Source organism: Grammomys surdaster, unplaced genomic scaffold, assembly GCF_004785775.1.
Source record: "Grammomys surdaster isolate TR1022 unplaced genomic scaffold, NIH_TR_1.0 65, whole genome shotgun sequence".
Classification (NCBI taxonomy): Eukaryota; Metazoa; Chordata; class Mammalia; order Rodentia; family Muridae; genus Grammomys; species Grammomys surdaster.
In genome coordinates, this window is record NW_021604567.1 from 18,356,381 (window position 1) to 18,371,841 (window position 15,461).

Below are 15,461 nucleotides of genomic sequence, written 5' to 3' on the forward strand. Positions count from 1 at the left end.
GGGGTACATGCCTTTAATCTTGGCACTTAGGAAGCATAGGCAGACAGATCTCTCTGAGTTTGAGGCCCGTTTGATCTATATAGAGTTTTCCAGGCTAGCCAGGATGATATAGTTTCAAAAACAAACAAACACCTCCCAACCAACCCTCTCACTTAAAAAAAACCCTCAAAAAAGTATATATGAGGGCTACATGGATGGCCCAGTGGCTAAGAGTATAATAAGAGGATTATTTTTAAAGAAATTTGAAGTATGTATACATACATAAAATATATATATTTAAAATGAGTGGGGACTACTATCTATATTAATTATCGAAGTGGCTTTTGTCCTATTAAGTATATAGCGCCGTGTCTTGACACATGTCTAGAACTTTCCCCAATTCCACAGTACGGTATTTGCCTTCCCCATCTTGTCTGAAATCTCCCTTGTGCTGCCCCTGTCTGGCCCCAGACTGTTAGTTAATCTTCCATTCCCTGTATTCTGGTCATCTCCAGAATGTCTTGTGCTAAGTCACAGCACAGCTTTTTGAGATGTAACTGACGTAGAGTCTGAGAGACACTTCTGAGTCTGTTAAGGATTTAAACTTGCTTGGTTTCTCTTGCGGTCATTTCTGCTGGTCATTACATGGAACAGCACGATGTGTCTGTGTTAGTATTCTGTCTAAACTCCATCTCCACCTGGGAACAGCCAGGCATGCTCCTCCCCACAGTTACCTGGCAACAGGCAGGTAGGCCTGCCCACTATAAAAGGGGCTGCCTGTCCCCTCCTCTCCCTCTTGCTTCTCTTGCTCCGTTGATCTCTGCCTGCAGGTTCTCTGCCCCCTCTCCCCTCCCCCCTTCCCTTCCCCCTCTCTCCACTTGGTCATGGCCGGCCTCCACCTCTCTCTTCTCTCCGCCATTCCTCTCCCCACCTTTGTCCCTAGCTCCTAAATACTCCCCCCACCCCCGTGGAACCGTCTGGTCTGCTGTGGTCTGTTCTAAGCTACGAGAGATAAATCTAACAGTCTGACCATCACCTGCTGAAGGACATTGGGTTGTTTCCAGTGGGGGCAGTTCTGAGTGTGTTTCCTGTAAATGCAGAGAAACTGTGAATGCAAGCATTAGTGTTGACGCCTCATGAATATCTACCAGTCCTTGACAGCATTTAGTACTGTCAGCACTATTTTTGAGCCATTTTCAGGGGTGTGTAGTAGTATCTTTATTTATTTATTTATTTATTTATTTATTTATTTATTTATTTATTTAAGACAGGGTTTCTTTGTGAAGCTCTGTAGACCAGGCTTGCCTCGAATTCACAGAGGTCTGATTGGCTCTGTGTCTTAGTTAGGGTTTCACTGCTGTGAACAGATGCCATGACCAAGGCAACTTTTATAAGGCCAACATCTAATTGGGGCTGGCTTACAGGTTCAGAGGTTCAGTTCATTAACTATCTTATCAAGGCATGAGCATGGCAGCATCCAGGTAGGCATGGAGCAGGAGGAGCTGAGAATTCTATATCTTGTTCAGAAGGCAAACAGGAGAAGACTGGCTTCCAGGAAACAAGGATGAGGGTCTTAAAGTCTACCCTTACAGTGATACACTTCCTCCAACAAGGCCACACTTCCTAATAGTGCCATTTTCTGGGCCCGACACCCTGCCTCCTGAGTCATGGGATTAAAGGCACGCACCACCACCCAGTTATTTTTAAAACTAAAAATACAGAGAAAATAAGTTTTAAAGGGGCTTCTCTGGAGCAATGCCTTAGTTTCCTGGTGTGTGTAGCAGAGAAGCCTCTTGGAGCAGCTGCTTGGTGGGTTGCAGGGAGGGTCATAAAAGGTATGTAGAAACAGAGCCCCATCTGTATCCCTGCCAGCAGGAAGTACGTGTGAGCAAGTCAGACCTGAGGGTGCTTAGGGGAGTATAGGTTAATTTTCTTGACTGACTTGGTAAGTTCCTATGTAAATTTTCAGTGCTAGTCAAGTTATAAAGGATCTGAAAGATAGGGTAGCAGGGGAGAAAAGGCATGGGGGTGGAGCTGTGGGGGCGGAGCTGAGCTGTGGTGGCAGTGCTGAGGGGGCGGAGCTCTGGGGGCTGTTTCTGGCCCTCCAACAACTTCAGAGGCTGAAAGCAGTAGTAAATATCCCTCTGTAGTATTTGTGGGTTAGGACTCTGGGAGTGGCTTTTGGACAGCCTTGAGTTCTGGCTAAAATAGATCCTTTTCTAAGGAACCTCAAGGGGCTCCACGGGCAGGGTGGTCCTTTACCACAAGGTGCGTGATGGGTGCTCGTGGTGGAGTGGGCCTCCTTGAGGAAGCCTTGATAGGAATTGACTGCTGTGACATTTATGAGCTAGTCTTGGAAGACCTAAGCTGCTGTTTCCACAGTGTGCTTATCCATAGGGCCAGCCACGGTGCACTGGGAAGTGAGAGTGTGGTTCCTGGAGGTAAGACACCCTGGGCGCGACCATGGAAACTGGCTTCCAGCCACCTGAGGGAATCACAGATGCAACCACTGGCTCAGCCCTGTGAATGTCCCTATGGCCCTGTGAAGTTTTTTTTTTTTTTTCCATTTCTGAGTGGCAATTTTCACCCGTATTTTAAAATGGAGTCTATTTACAACCCATGACTTCTAAATATCTTGTGGAGTCTTTGTGATCAGTATTTTTATTTTTTAGTATTTATTTTGGCTGTTTTGTGGTTTTCTTTTTGTTTGTTTGTTTTTTTGGAGACAGGGTTTCTCTGTGTAGCCCTGGCTTGGAACTCCCTCTGTAGACCAGGCTGGCCTCGAACTCAGAAATCCGCCTGCCTCTGCCTCCCAAGTGCTGGGATTAAAGGCGTGCACCACCACCACCCGGCTTTGTTTTTAACATTTTTTTTTTTTTTTTGGTTTTTCGAGACAGGCTTTCTCTGTGTAGTCCTGGCTGTCCTGGAACTCACTCTATAGACCAGGCTAGCCTCGAACTCTCAAACTCAGAAATCCACCTGCCTCTGCCTCCCAAGTGCTGGGATTAAAGGTGTGCGCCACCACCGCCCGGCTGTTTTGTGTTTGTGAGACAAGGTCTCAATATGTAGCCTTTATTGGTCTGAAACTCACTGAACAATTTTGAAGACTTGGGACCCTTGGAGAGTTCTTCATCCCACCTTAGAGGGCTGGGCTTGAGCCATCAAGTGTGACATACTTTCTGTTTCCAGGATATGGTATTGCAACATATCCCTGCTGTACCATTGGAACCAATATCCATCCCTTCTTTGTTTGTCCAAGCATGCTTGGGAGAGGGGCAGGTTCTTCATCAGGTGCTTAGGTCAAGGAATTCTCTGTGTGGCTTAGAAGTTGAAGGGTGTAAAATCTCCTTCCATGAAGTGGGATGCGCTGGCTTCTGAGGTGGAGAGCGATTCCTAAGCCTGAACCCGAGGCTCAGGTACATTTTGAATGGCAATTCACAAGTCACACAGTGTCTCCTTAAATAAGAGCAAGAGGTCCATCGCTGAGGGGCAAGCTCCTGATCTGTGGTAAGAGGTCAGAATGGGACTTCGTTGACGTTTCTCAGTCACTTATAGCAGGGCTTTGGAGAGGAAAACTGTCCAAGTGCGTGGCTCTTACTTCATTTGACATTTTGAAAAGGTGCATGCAGCCTAGGCTGGCCTCCAAGAACTGATTCTCCTGCCTCCAGCCCCTAAGTGCTAAGATGACTTCCTGTGTCACCATAACTGGGTCTGTTCTGAGATAGGGTCTCCCTATGTCGTGTGGGCTGACCTCAACTGTGCTGTCCTCCTGCCTCGGTTTCCTAAGTGCTGGGATTGCAGGTGTGTGTGTTACCACACCAGACTCAGTTATTTCTTTTTAAATACAAAATCAATAAACCCACTGTGAAAAAATGTTTAAAAAGATGAAGGAATCAAGCAAGATGCACATTCTCACCAAGCTCGGAGTCAGAATTGCTTTCTCCTTCCTGCCTGCCTTATTTGACTTTCTTTCCTTAAACTTTTAAAAATAGATAGTGGGTTTTTTTTTTTTTTTTTTTTTTGAGTAGCTTTAGGTTCACAGTGAAATGGAGCAGAAGTTAGTTCCCATATCTGGCCTCCACCCCCTTATTATAAACATCCGGAACTCTCTTTAATTAAATTTTTTTTTACAGTGTTTCCTTTTTCAGTTATAATGTAGTCTATATAAGTTTTGTGGCTGTCTTTCCCCCAATAATCTTGCTTCAGTAATCCTTAAACCAACACGATTAAGGTCAAAGGTCTCTTCAGGTCATTTCCTGTTGACCTTTACTCAGAGGAATTTGGCTGTGCTCTTGTGATGGGGAGGGTGACTTGCTTTGTGATATTTATCCTGTGGAGATTCCCAGGGTGAGTTTAGAAGTGCTTAGGGCTCCCCGAGGGCTTGGCCCCTCCCATCTCTTTTATCCTTGGCTTTTTTTCCCCTCCGTGGCTTTTGGTAGTGAGGTGGGGGTTGGGACTCACGTTCTGTCAAGCCTTCTGCCTTCTCTGTCTGCAGTTAGAGCCTGAGCAGGGATGTTTTTCCAGCACTGTCTTGAATGTGAAAGCTTGCCTAGGTCAGAGTCATGCCTCTGCAGTTAACAATGCTCCTGTGGGCCCTGCCTGCTTGCTGGTATGTGGGAGTGGGTGGGCAGCGTCGGGTATGGGGACTGCTCTCTCAGGGGGGTCAACAAGTGTGTCTTTCCTGTGTTCTAGGAGATGGTACACTGCCTTTTGTGCATTAGACGGTAAAAGACCCTCAAGCCTCTCAGACCTGAGCTGATCTCCTCAGCTCCCAGGCCTCAGCTTCTGAAAGCCTGGGATGTGGAGTGACCCTAGTGGCAGATCTGCAGTTGTTCATGTTCTCAGCCTTCCCAGGGTGTGTGCGTGTGCATATGTGTGCGCATGTGTGTGTGTGTGTGTACACTTCTGACATGTTTCTCTCAATGGCAGAGGCCAGGTTGGTCTCTGGCAAAGTCAGGAGTGCCTCAGCAATGCTCTTGCAAGCGGCCAGAGCCTACAAACAAACACCCTTTCAGACCTAGAAGAAGAAAATGGTTGTTTGGTACTATGATATCATACATTAGTGACTTAGAAATTAAACTTAGCGTGACCTCTCTAAACACCAGTGATTATGGTCTTTGGCTTAATTCAGAGTAAATTGCCAGATTGTGGGCTACCTTCATGAGTCATTCTGCTGCAGGAGCCCCCCATAGGTACCCAGGTAGGGAATGGCACCTCCAGAACATTGAGATTAATAGGTAGGCAGCAGGGCCAGAGATCTCAGTGTGTGTGTGTGTGTGCGCATGTGTGTTTGTGTGTGCATGTGTGTGCATGAGTGTGTGTGTATATGTGCATGTGTGTGTGCATGAGTGTGTGTATGTGCACGTGTGTGCATGAGTGTGTGTGTGTATGTGCATGTGTGCGTGCATGAGTGTGTGTGTGCTGATTAGCTGGCCAGATAGAAGAGTTTGTCGGAGCCTCATGGAAGGTAGTTGAGCACCTGGACTGTGTCTGCCTGGCAGGCGTTGGGCAGCGTTTCTGGGACTCATTTGGGAGAGAGGAGTTAGAAGCATTTTTTATTCTAGATCTAAAGATTGGGGCGTCTGGATGCTTCTGCAGATGTGTACAAGAAAAGATGTGGTTATCCTTGAATAAATCTGCAGGTTTAAGACTTGTGCTTTGTATTTGATTAAACAACAAAGTATCACATCTGTGGCTGCCTCCCAGTGTCTGACCTCCTGCCGTGAACTCTCTGAAAGCTTTATTGGTCTTTTAGAGAACTTAGATTTTTGTTTAATAGGAAACAAGCTCCCCCTACCAGTTTTATATCCCTTCTCTGTGATCTGACCGTTTGTCTGAGAGGAAATTGTCTAGAGCTACAGTCTGGGTCAGGGGCTTGTCAGAGTTGTCCCCAGTGCAGGACACTGTTATTGCTTCCTTGCTGTTTTAGATCTTGAAAGTACTAGAAACTTGGTATCCTTGAAGGTGTTAGTGTTGGGTTTGTTTTTGAGTTTCTCTTTAAAATTTTACAGTTGTATAATTTGGCATACATTGTATGTGTGTGTGCGCGCGTTTGTGTTTGTGTGTGTGTGTGTGTGTAAGGTCAGGTGACAACCTGTGTGTTGGTCTTCACCTTCTTGTTTGAGACAGAGTCTCCTGATTTTGACACTGTGTGTGTCACGGTAGCCAGCCCATTAGCTTCCAGGGGTTCTCCTATCCCTGTCTCCTGTCTGCTGTAGGATCTCAGAGAATTATAGATGCCACGTGTTTGCTTTTGTGAGCATCCTGGGGTTTGATCTCTGCTCTTCACACTTGTGTGGCAAAGCACTTTGACCCATAGAATTATCACCCCAGTCCCAAGGAAACAAAACATTTTTGAGAAGAAAAAATATGTTCACAGTGCCATTGAGAAAAGATTGGATGAAAGTAAAGTTCTGCATGGTTAGTTGACTTGAGAAAGGACAGGTCTTTCCCAAGCATGCAGCATTTGCCATTCTTAACCCATGAAGACAAGCTCAATAGAACTTAATGTGTGTGGTACTCGCCCAGCTTTCAAAACTATCTTAGGACTGGCTATATAGCTCAGAGGGAAAGGTATTTGCTGCCAAACCTGATGGCACGAGTACAGTTCCTGGGGCCTGCATTGTGGAAGGAGAAAACTGATTCCTACAAGTTATCCCTCTGACTGCCATAGTTGTGTGCACACATGCACACACACACACACTCACACACTCACACAGAGTAATTGCAAAAAATCAGAAATATCTATCCAGAAGTGGATCATGCATAGATGTTAACACAGTCGGTTTCTCAACCTATCTTTACATCGGGCCTTGCTGTCCTCTTGCCAGTAAGCTCAGGAAATTGTTTCACGTTCTGGAATACAAATTTAAGGGGTTTTTTTTTGTGATATTTTTGTTTGTATGTGGCACACATAGTGTGTGTGTCTGCACATGTGAAGACCACAGGTCACTGTCGGGTGTCTTCCTCTGTCACTTTCTAGGTTTCCTTTGAAGCTGGTTTCTCATTGATCAGGGAGATCATGGTTTGGCTAGACTGGCTGTGGAGAAAGCCCAGAGATCCTCTAGTCTCTACTTTCCCAGTGAGGGTTACAGCTGCAGGATGCTGCAGTTGAAGCTCAGGTCTTCAGGCTGACAGTGGTCAGATCCCTCCCTCCAGTCCTCTGTTTTGTTTTCTTTTCTGTGCTGGGGATGGACAATTAGGATCTCTCTACCACAGAGCCACCTTCTGAACCGCTCTCTCATTCTCTGTATGAGCGTGTGTAAGAAGGACACCGTTAAATGATCGGTAGGTGCCTGTTAATGTTAACAGGTCTGTTGTGTGGAATCATCAGCTGATATGAACAAAACTGCATCAATATACTTGATACTCTGAAAATGTCTGTGGTAGGAAGCCCCCGAAGTGAGGTCAGCGGCCAAAGGGGCTGTTGTAGGTTTTTCTTTCCTCCCCCAAGCCAAACTGTATCTAGCTTAGTAAAAATACTTTTCATAGACAGTCACATTTCAGGCAGGCTCTGGCAAACAACCATTGGCCACATACAAGTGCTTCTGACTTCTGTCTTGTACAGGCTACCTGATCAGAAAGCCACTGTATGCTCCAGCCTGTTTGCTGCTTTGTACAAGGGCAGGCAAGGGCTGGCACTTCACCTCCAGGATGCTGTGAGCAGCTTTTCACAAACCTATCCTGACATTCAGAGAGGGAAAGGAAGGTGGCAGAATTCTCAGTCTGAAGATAGAGTGGATAGAGGGAACCATGTCTTAGAGATGTGATTGCAAAGCCCAGGTATGGTGCTGGGAGGTTGGGTTCCAGCAGGGCTTGATGTGTGTGTGTGTGTGTGTATATGTGTGTGTATGTATGTGTATATGTATGTGTGTGCCTGTATGTGTGTGTGTATGTGTGTGTATGTATGTATGTATGTGTGTATATGTGTGTGTGCATGTATGTGTGTGTGTGTATGTGTATGTGTGTGCATGTATGTGTGTGTATGTATGTATGTGTGCATGTATGTGTGTATGTATATGTGTGTGTGTGTACGTGTGTGTGTATGTGTGTGTGTATGTGTGTGTATATGTGTACACACCCCCACGTGCACATGCATGTGTATACATGTGTGTCTCTGTGCATGCATATATGTGCACATACATGTACAGGTCAAAGTGCCGTCTATTGTTGTTCACCTTTTTTTTGGACACCTTCTCTCACGGGAACTGGAGCTCAGCGATTCATTCAGACTGGCTGTCCAGTGAGCTCCAGAGATCCTCCTGCCTCACCTCGCCAGCACCAGGAGTATTAATTAGTATGTGGCATTGGCTTTTTACATGAGTGCTGTGGATTTGAACTCAGGGCCTTGTGCCTATTTGGTGAGCACTTCACCAGCTGAACCATCTTCCCAGCCCAAGTCTCTGTTTGTAATAGCGGTGATTAAATCTGGGTAGATGGTGGAGAGGGAAAAGACAAACATTCTTGTGTCTACATTAGAGAAACTCTCATCCTAGGAGCCAAGAGGATATAGCTCTTGAGAGACAGTCTGTTAATGACACCCACACCTATGAGACAGCTACAGCAAGCAGCCTGCCTCCTGCATTGAGTTCTATACATATATTTCGATACAGGGTCTCTCTCTATAGACTAGGCTAGCTTTTGAACTCAGATCCACCCTCCTCTGCCTTCAGAGTGCTGTAATTAAAAGCATGCACGATTTTGTCCTCCCTAAGGGTCTGCTTGGATCCAGACATTGCTGTCTTAGTCTCTGGGGTTGATGCTTATGTGTGAGTGTCTGTACCAACTTGAAGGCAAATGCTCCCTTTTGTGCTAGGAATGGTTTTGTAAGACTTTACAAAGAGTCAGTTGTTTATTAATGCTCAGCACCCATCTGGGCTCACACGGCTTTGAAGCTGGCACAGCAGAAGAAGAGGAAGTAACTTATCCAAGGTCCATCTCTGCAGGGAAACACACGCTCAGGTTGGAACTGGGCCCATTGTAAGCTTGAAGTGACTCTATTGCTGTCCTCACTAACAAGTGCTACCTCTCTACATTCCCAGACCCTACAGTTCTGTGAGATGTCTTCACCTTTTTGAACCTGACCAATCAGATGCCTGTCTCCTCTCCTTCCACCCCCCCTCACCTCTTCTCTTTGGAGTAAAAGCCTCACAGTGTAGCCCAGAAGGTCCTGGAACTCTCTCTAGGTCCAGGCTAGCCATGAACTCACAGCAATTCTCCTGTTGTAGCTTTTCCAGTGCTGAGATGACAGATATGAGCCAGTGCACTTGGAAGACGCCTTTTTTTGTTACTTTCTTAATTCATATCGATTGATTGAGTGAGTGAGTGAATAATTGATAGGTAAGATCTCCTTTATCCCAGGTTTGCCTCTGTCCTTGTTTCAGTTAGGGTTTTACTGCTGTGAAGAGGTACTATGATCAAGGCAACTCTTAAAAAGATAACATTTAATTGGGGCTGGCTTACAGGTTTAGAGATTCAGTCCATTATCCTCAAGGCAGGAACATGGCAGTGTCCACACAAGCATAGCACCGGAGGAGCCGAGAGTTCCGCATCTTGTTCTGAAGGCAGACAGGAGAAGACTGCCTTCCAGGAAGTTAGGATGAGGGTCTTAGAGCCCACATCCACAGTGACACACCTACTCCAACAAAGCCACACCTCCAAGTAGTGCCACTCCCTGGACCAAACATTCAAACCATCACAGTCCTGTAGTGTACCCTGAGGATGAGGTGAGTCCTCATTCTTCTGCTTCTCCTCCCAGCTGCACAATTTGAACTTTCTCCTCATTAGTTGGATTTGTATTGTCAGTTGTATACAGCTATTGGGATTTTTAAAAATCTACTTGTTGTTGGCTCATTTTCCTAGTTGATTATATTTTTCTTGTGTAAATTTAGGAGTTCTTTGCATATGAGGAATGCCTGCCATTTGCCTCATGCTGGCCTTTGCTGCTGCGGTGAGCCTTTGGCTCTGTCTCATCAGGCTTTTCTGCTTGGAGTCCGGGATTTAAGCCAGGTTTGGTGGGTTAGAGAGATCTTCTGCAGTCTGAGGGTGTTTTAAAAGGAACTCACGAGTTCTTCTGGAGCTTTATGGCTTGTCGTTTAAAGTTTATGTCGGTGCAGACGTGGAACTAGGATCTGGCTTTTCTTTCAGTAACAATGGCTGATAACGATGTGTATCCCCCCACAATAAAAGGCTGCCAGTCGATTGCCACGCTGCTGATACAGACTCTGCCGTGGCTACTGACCGCTGCGCTACTGACCATGTGGCCTGTGTATACACCATGACTAATTTCCATGTTGCCCAGTTTGGTTTGCCCAGAGTCGATATCTGCCTTGCTTGTCTTCCTCAGTTTGGGAGCACAGGGCTAACTTGTTACAAAGCTCTGGCTCCATGCCTGAGTCCCTGCTCAGTACGCTTCAGATCCTCCAGTGCTCAGCTTTGCCCTGGCTTTGAGGTCATCTGAATTTTTCCAGATGGGGCTGAGTGGCCTTGTTGTCCTGGCCAGGGATGGAGATCTCCCTGAGGTACAGTGGGGATTCCTTTGCTTGTAGCCTCTGCTGTCTGTCTCTTCCAGCCTCAGGTGTCTGCATTTCCCTGTGATGGAGAAACCCCTTCTTGGTATGTGGAGTGGCAAATGCGTTCTTTGAGTTGTGGATATCTGGGAATAGACGACAAATAGAAGTCCACTGAAGAAGTTAAAATGTTCAGGTTCCCTGTGTAGGATACCCGGGCAGGGAGGATTCTGTCAAACATGTCACCCTTACAGAGTGGCTCTCGTACTGTCTTTTGTTGAGCCAGTATTGAGTGCATGTCTTTGGGACTGTGCGGACATTGCTCTTAAAAACTCGAATTCTTCCTAGCAATAATGAATTAGAAACATTTTGGGGGAGTGGTGCTGACAAGATGATTCATCGGTAAAGGGATGTGTTGTCTAGCCTGAGTTTAGTCTCCATGAGCCACTAGAACCAACTTCTGCAAGTTACCCTCCGGCCTCTACATGGGATGCATGTGCGCCCATGGGGACACACCACACACACCACACACACACACACACACACACACACACACACACACACACACAGGATAGAATTTTTTGATGCTGTGGTAAGAGAAGTATCCTCCCACATCCCACTACCCATTACAGTCCTTAGTCGGTTACTCAGGGTGACACTGCAGAGAGTGGAACCCTCAGGAGGCGGAGCCTAACGGTGAGCTCCTGCCGCTTTCACAGCAGCCCCTTGAAGGGGACTGTGAGACCCTGGCTCAGTCCTTCTCCATTTTCTGCGATATAAGTGGTTGTTCTTCTGTTTCGTCAGGGATTGCCTAATCTCGGGATGAGAATCTCCAGAGATATGAGCTTAATAAACCTTTTTTCTTTATCAGTGCCTTTTCTCAAGTATTTTGTTGTAATTATGGTAAGCGAATGGATAGGTTTGATTTTTTTCAGTGTATTTTTTTTCCTAAATAACTTCTGCAAACCAGTGAAATTTTAACTGATTTGTTTAATTTTCCCCTCTAGTTCCTATGATTAGGTTATCAGGTCATCGTCTTCTTCCTCTTCTTTTTCTTCTTCTTTTTTTTAAAGTTCCATCTACCAAACTCTACTTTGATGTCCCCTCTGGTTTCTTTGATGTTTGAACCAACTGTAGCGACAATAGGAGGTGTCCTTAGGAGAGGCTAACAGTCCCATCACTTTCTGATATATTGTAAATTCTCGTCCTCTCTGAGGGTATTCTGTATAAACACTTCCTGTTCCTTACCTTGCCTCTGTTTTGGGTGCCCCCACCCCCGTTTTTGTTTCTGACTCTTACTTTTCACGCTCTCGTGTAAAACACGCAACATGCAACTGTGATTCTTAGCTGTCTGTTAGAGGTAAGTGTTTAGAGCCGTAAAATCAGATCGAGACTTGTGCATGGAAGCTGGGGTCCCCCTGCTCCTGTCCCCCCCATTCGATGGGTGAGCCACCCATTGGTCGTTTTGTCATAAGAAACTTAGATGTGAGGTTGTGTGTTCATAGAGAGTAATTGTGGCACCCCTTAATAGACGTCTGCATGCATCTTAGAACAGACAACACCAGACCAAATGGTTCGGGGCGGGGGGGCTATTCATGGCAAAGGTAGGGGGAAAGAAATAGAAAAAGATGGTGGAGGAAGAGAGAGAGAGAGAGAGAGAGAGAGAGAGAGAGAGAGAGAGAGAGAGGGAGGAGAGAGAGAGGAGAGAAGAGAGAGAGGGGGGATCAAAGTGGAGGCCAGCCATGACCATGTGGAGAAAGGGGGAAGGGAAGGGGGGAGGGGGACACAGATGCTAGAGGTAAGAGAGCAAGAGAGAGAGGAGGAGGCAAGCAGCCCCTTTTATAGTGGGCACGCCTACCTGGCTGTTGCCAGGTAACTGTGGAAGGAGCATACCTGGCTGTTGCCAGATAACTGAGGAGGTGGAGTTTAGACAGAATACTAACATTTCCCCTGTTTTGGTTTAATTAAAAAAGAAAAATTAGAAAGAGATGATGACGAAGCAGGAATAGGGTCATTGTGATATCTGGCTACTTCCTGCTGGCATTGGGGACGAAGTGTCTTTAGGGGGAACCTAGAAGAATGGGTATGGAGGATGTTTGTCCGGTCTTAGGAGACTTGGCTGTTTCCTGCTGTCCAGGGTCTATGGAGCGAGCCATCTGAGGATAGGTCAGAAGGAACAGGTCCAGTAGAAGTAGCTCTGTGTGTGACAGGAGATGGAGCATCTGGAGGTTTCTTCTGGAGCTGTTTTGGATGTGCCTGGACTTGACAAGATCTGGATGGCGTCTATTTGGTCCATGAGAGGTAGATCTGAGTGGGTTTCCTGTAGCTTATAAGTTTACAAAAGAGATAGCAGCATGAGTTAACAACACAAGCAGTCTTTAAGATGAACCTTTGCTGGATCGTATAGTGGAATGTTTTATTAGAGTTAGTCAAGTTTATAGGAACTCAGATAGTATTAGGACAGTGTCATAGGAAGAGAGGAAATGTGAAGCATTTAATTGATGGCAGCTGAGTTTAGGTAATGAGGTAACAGATAATATCTGTGAACGCTTAGCTGTCAATGTAGTCAGAAGTCTGAGAAAGAGTAAACAATAATCTACCAGGTATATATTATTTTAAAAAATGACAGAGTCCACTAGCCAACAGTTCCCGTGGTCTCCATAGTCTCTTGGGTGAAGTCAGTTTGGCTTCCAAGCGTAGAAGACGCAGGGCTTTTTTTCTGTGGAATGGATACGCATGACATGAGAAATGACTTACCTTGGTTTGACTTAGCTAAGTCATTTGACTCAGGGCATCCAGTTTAGCCCACTGCGTTTGTTAGTGACTATATGATTGCATACAATCCAGGCTGTAACTTCTAGGTGTCCGGTGTCCAAGTCTTCTGAAACCATCTTGGGTCAACTGTTAGAGGCTTTGGGAATTCTATCGGCCATTAACTTAAATATACTATTAGCAGACTTCTGACAAGATTGAGAGCCATAAGGATTGGTTGTAACTGAATATAATTTAGTAGCAGTAGTAAAAATCTATTAAGACAGGATAGGAAAGAGTCTTAAGTAACTTTGGCAGGTTGTGAAGGTAGAGAAATGCACATTTTTGTATTAGCAAAGAAACATTTGTCTAGGACCAGAATAAGAAAGCTGGTGGGTTGGGGCTGTGGGCCACAGGTCATGACCCAGAGTTGTGCTATGGGTCCACAGCTGAGGGCATAGGTGTTGCGGGTCAGGTCTGCAGCGGCGGTGGTAGGGTGGGACTTCCTACTAGCTGCCGGAAGTCACTGCCCAGTGACTCTGGCGGCTAGAGTCTGCAGTGGGCAAGGAAAAGCAAGCGTGTCCAGTATCACAGCAACGTTCATGTTAGCTGTGTTTGTGGCAGAAGGCACAGCTAGCACTCACTTTACAGGTCCCAGGCAGAGAGGGAGAGTGAGAGCCTCCCCCTCTTGTGCGCTGGCAGCCAAGCCCTTTGGTGGTTGCGTATGTGGGGAAGCAAGTCTCAGAGAGGGTCCCTGGCAGAATGTAAGGAGTAGACCCAGAGCAGAGCTAAGAAACAAAGAGGGGAAGGGAGCAAGCAGGGTCCCGGACCGCTGCTTTTTAGGCAAACAGGCTGAACTAAGTGGGTGCAGCCGGCTGCAAATGATGCAGGAGGCAAAGGGGGAAGGGAGCAAGCAGGGTGCTGGCCCCTGCTGCTTCAGGTGAACAGCCTGAACTATGTGGATGCAGCCAGTTGCAAATGACGGAGAAGGAAGGGGAGAAGCGAGCGAAAAGTCTCCCTGGGGGAGACATGCTGGGGACTAGAGCTTGGAGCCAGTGCTCCTGAGAGAAAGAGAGGACAGTCTGTCCAGGCTCAGCCTGGGGTACTGAGCTGGGAGAAAGAAACTGTCTCAAGAGGAGAGGGGAAGCATCTCACTCAATGGGAGGAGTCCTAGAACGAGGGTCAGGGAAGGACAGGGTTAGCTCCGAGCTCAAGAAATCTTTCCTGGGACTGTGTGGATGGTTACTCAGACCAGTGGGGGATGGCTAAAAGGGGTGGGGAACAGGAAGAACACATAGAGGTATTAGAGCTAAGGTAGATGAATGGTTGGATATAGGGAACCTCTTTCCATTTACCAGACTGCTGGCAGTATGTGTGGAGACCCTTTAAAATGATTGGGTCTAGCGTGCCATTAGGTGGCCATTTTAAACCATTATCTAGAGGGTACTGAATCCAGACCTTATTGCAGAGGTGTATCAATTTGAAAGGCCTCAAATCAGGCGTTAACTTTAGAGATTTGAGGTTTTTAAGGAGACAACCCAGTGGGGTGTCTAGGGGTGCAGTCGAAGACAGTGTAGCACCCATTGGGTGACAGGGGGCTGTTACTGAGCTATTCATATTGGTATCCTGAAAGAAAAGTCAGTAACGAATCAGGCAAACAGCCTAGATATCAGGTTATCACGAGAATATCTAGGGGCCTCAGCTGTGGTGAACTCACGGAGATCGCCAGAAAGCAGTTCAACCTGGTACCGAGATTTCCGGCTGCTGCAAGAGCTTGGGGAGCTGTGAACTGCTCTCGAGGAGGGAAATCAGTGTCCTAAGTCATAGGTCAGCTAGAGGCCAGTCACATGGACTGGGGCAGTGAAACGCCAACCCCTCAGCCCAGGGAAGGCTGGCCAGGCCCTATCTGGGCACTCAGGGTCCCTCCTGCCAATGGGAAGTTCTTTAACAATCAATATGCTGATGTGTGTTTGTGGGCTTATGCAGTATCAGGAAAGGTGGAACTGTGAGGTCTGTGTAGACCTGTCTGGCTGCCCAGCCCATGTGGCAGAGCACCACGTGGGGGCTGCAGTGGCACAGCTCACGTGGTGGAAGTTTTGTGAGCCTCACAGTGGTGGATGGAGTTGGTCTGCAGCAGCGGTGGAAATTCACACGGCCAGTGACAGCAGGTAGCCGCGGATGGAGTCTACATGGTATAGCAGTGGCAGCGATGGCCGTGGGGTT

The 15,461-nt window shown here is 46.7% G+C and overlaps 1 protein-coding gene across 3 annotated transcripts in view; it reads left to right on the forward strand.

Annotated features, from left to right (window-relative positions):
• Window positions 1-15,461, forward strand: part of Farp1 (FERM, ARH/RhoGEF and pleckstrin domain protein 1) — a 246,828-nt gene that overhangs the window by 11,826 nt on the left and 219,541 nt on the right. Inside the window, exon 1 of one of the 3 annotated variants that reach the window (XM_028771329.1) lies at window positions 4,279-4,326. The exons of the other annotated variants lie outside the window; for them this stretch is intronic. The gene's annotated coding sequence lies outside the window, so the exon portion shown is untranslated. Of the gene's footprint in view, window positions 1-4,278; window positions 4,327-15,461 lie in introns of those variants that run through there. 3 annotated transcript variants of the gene reach the window in all.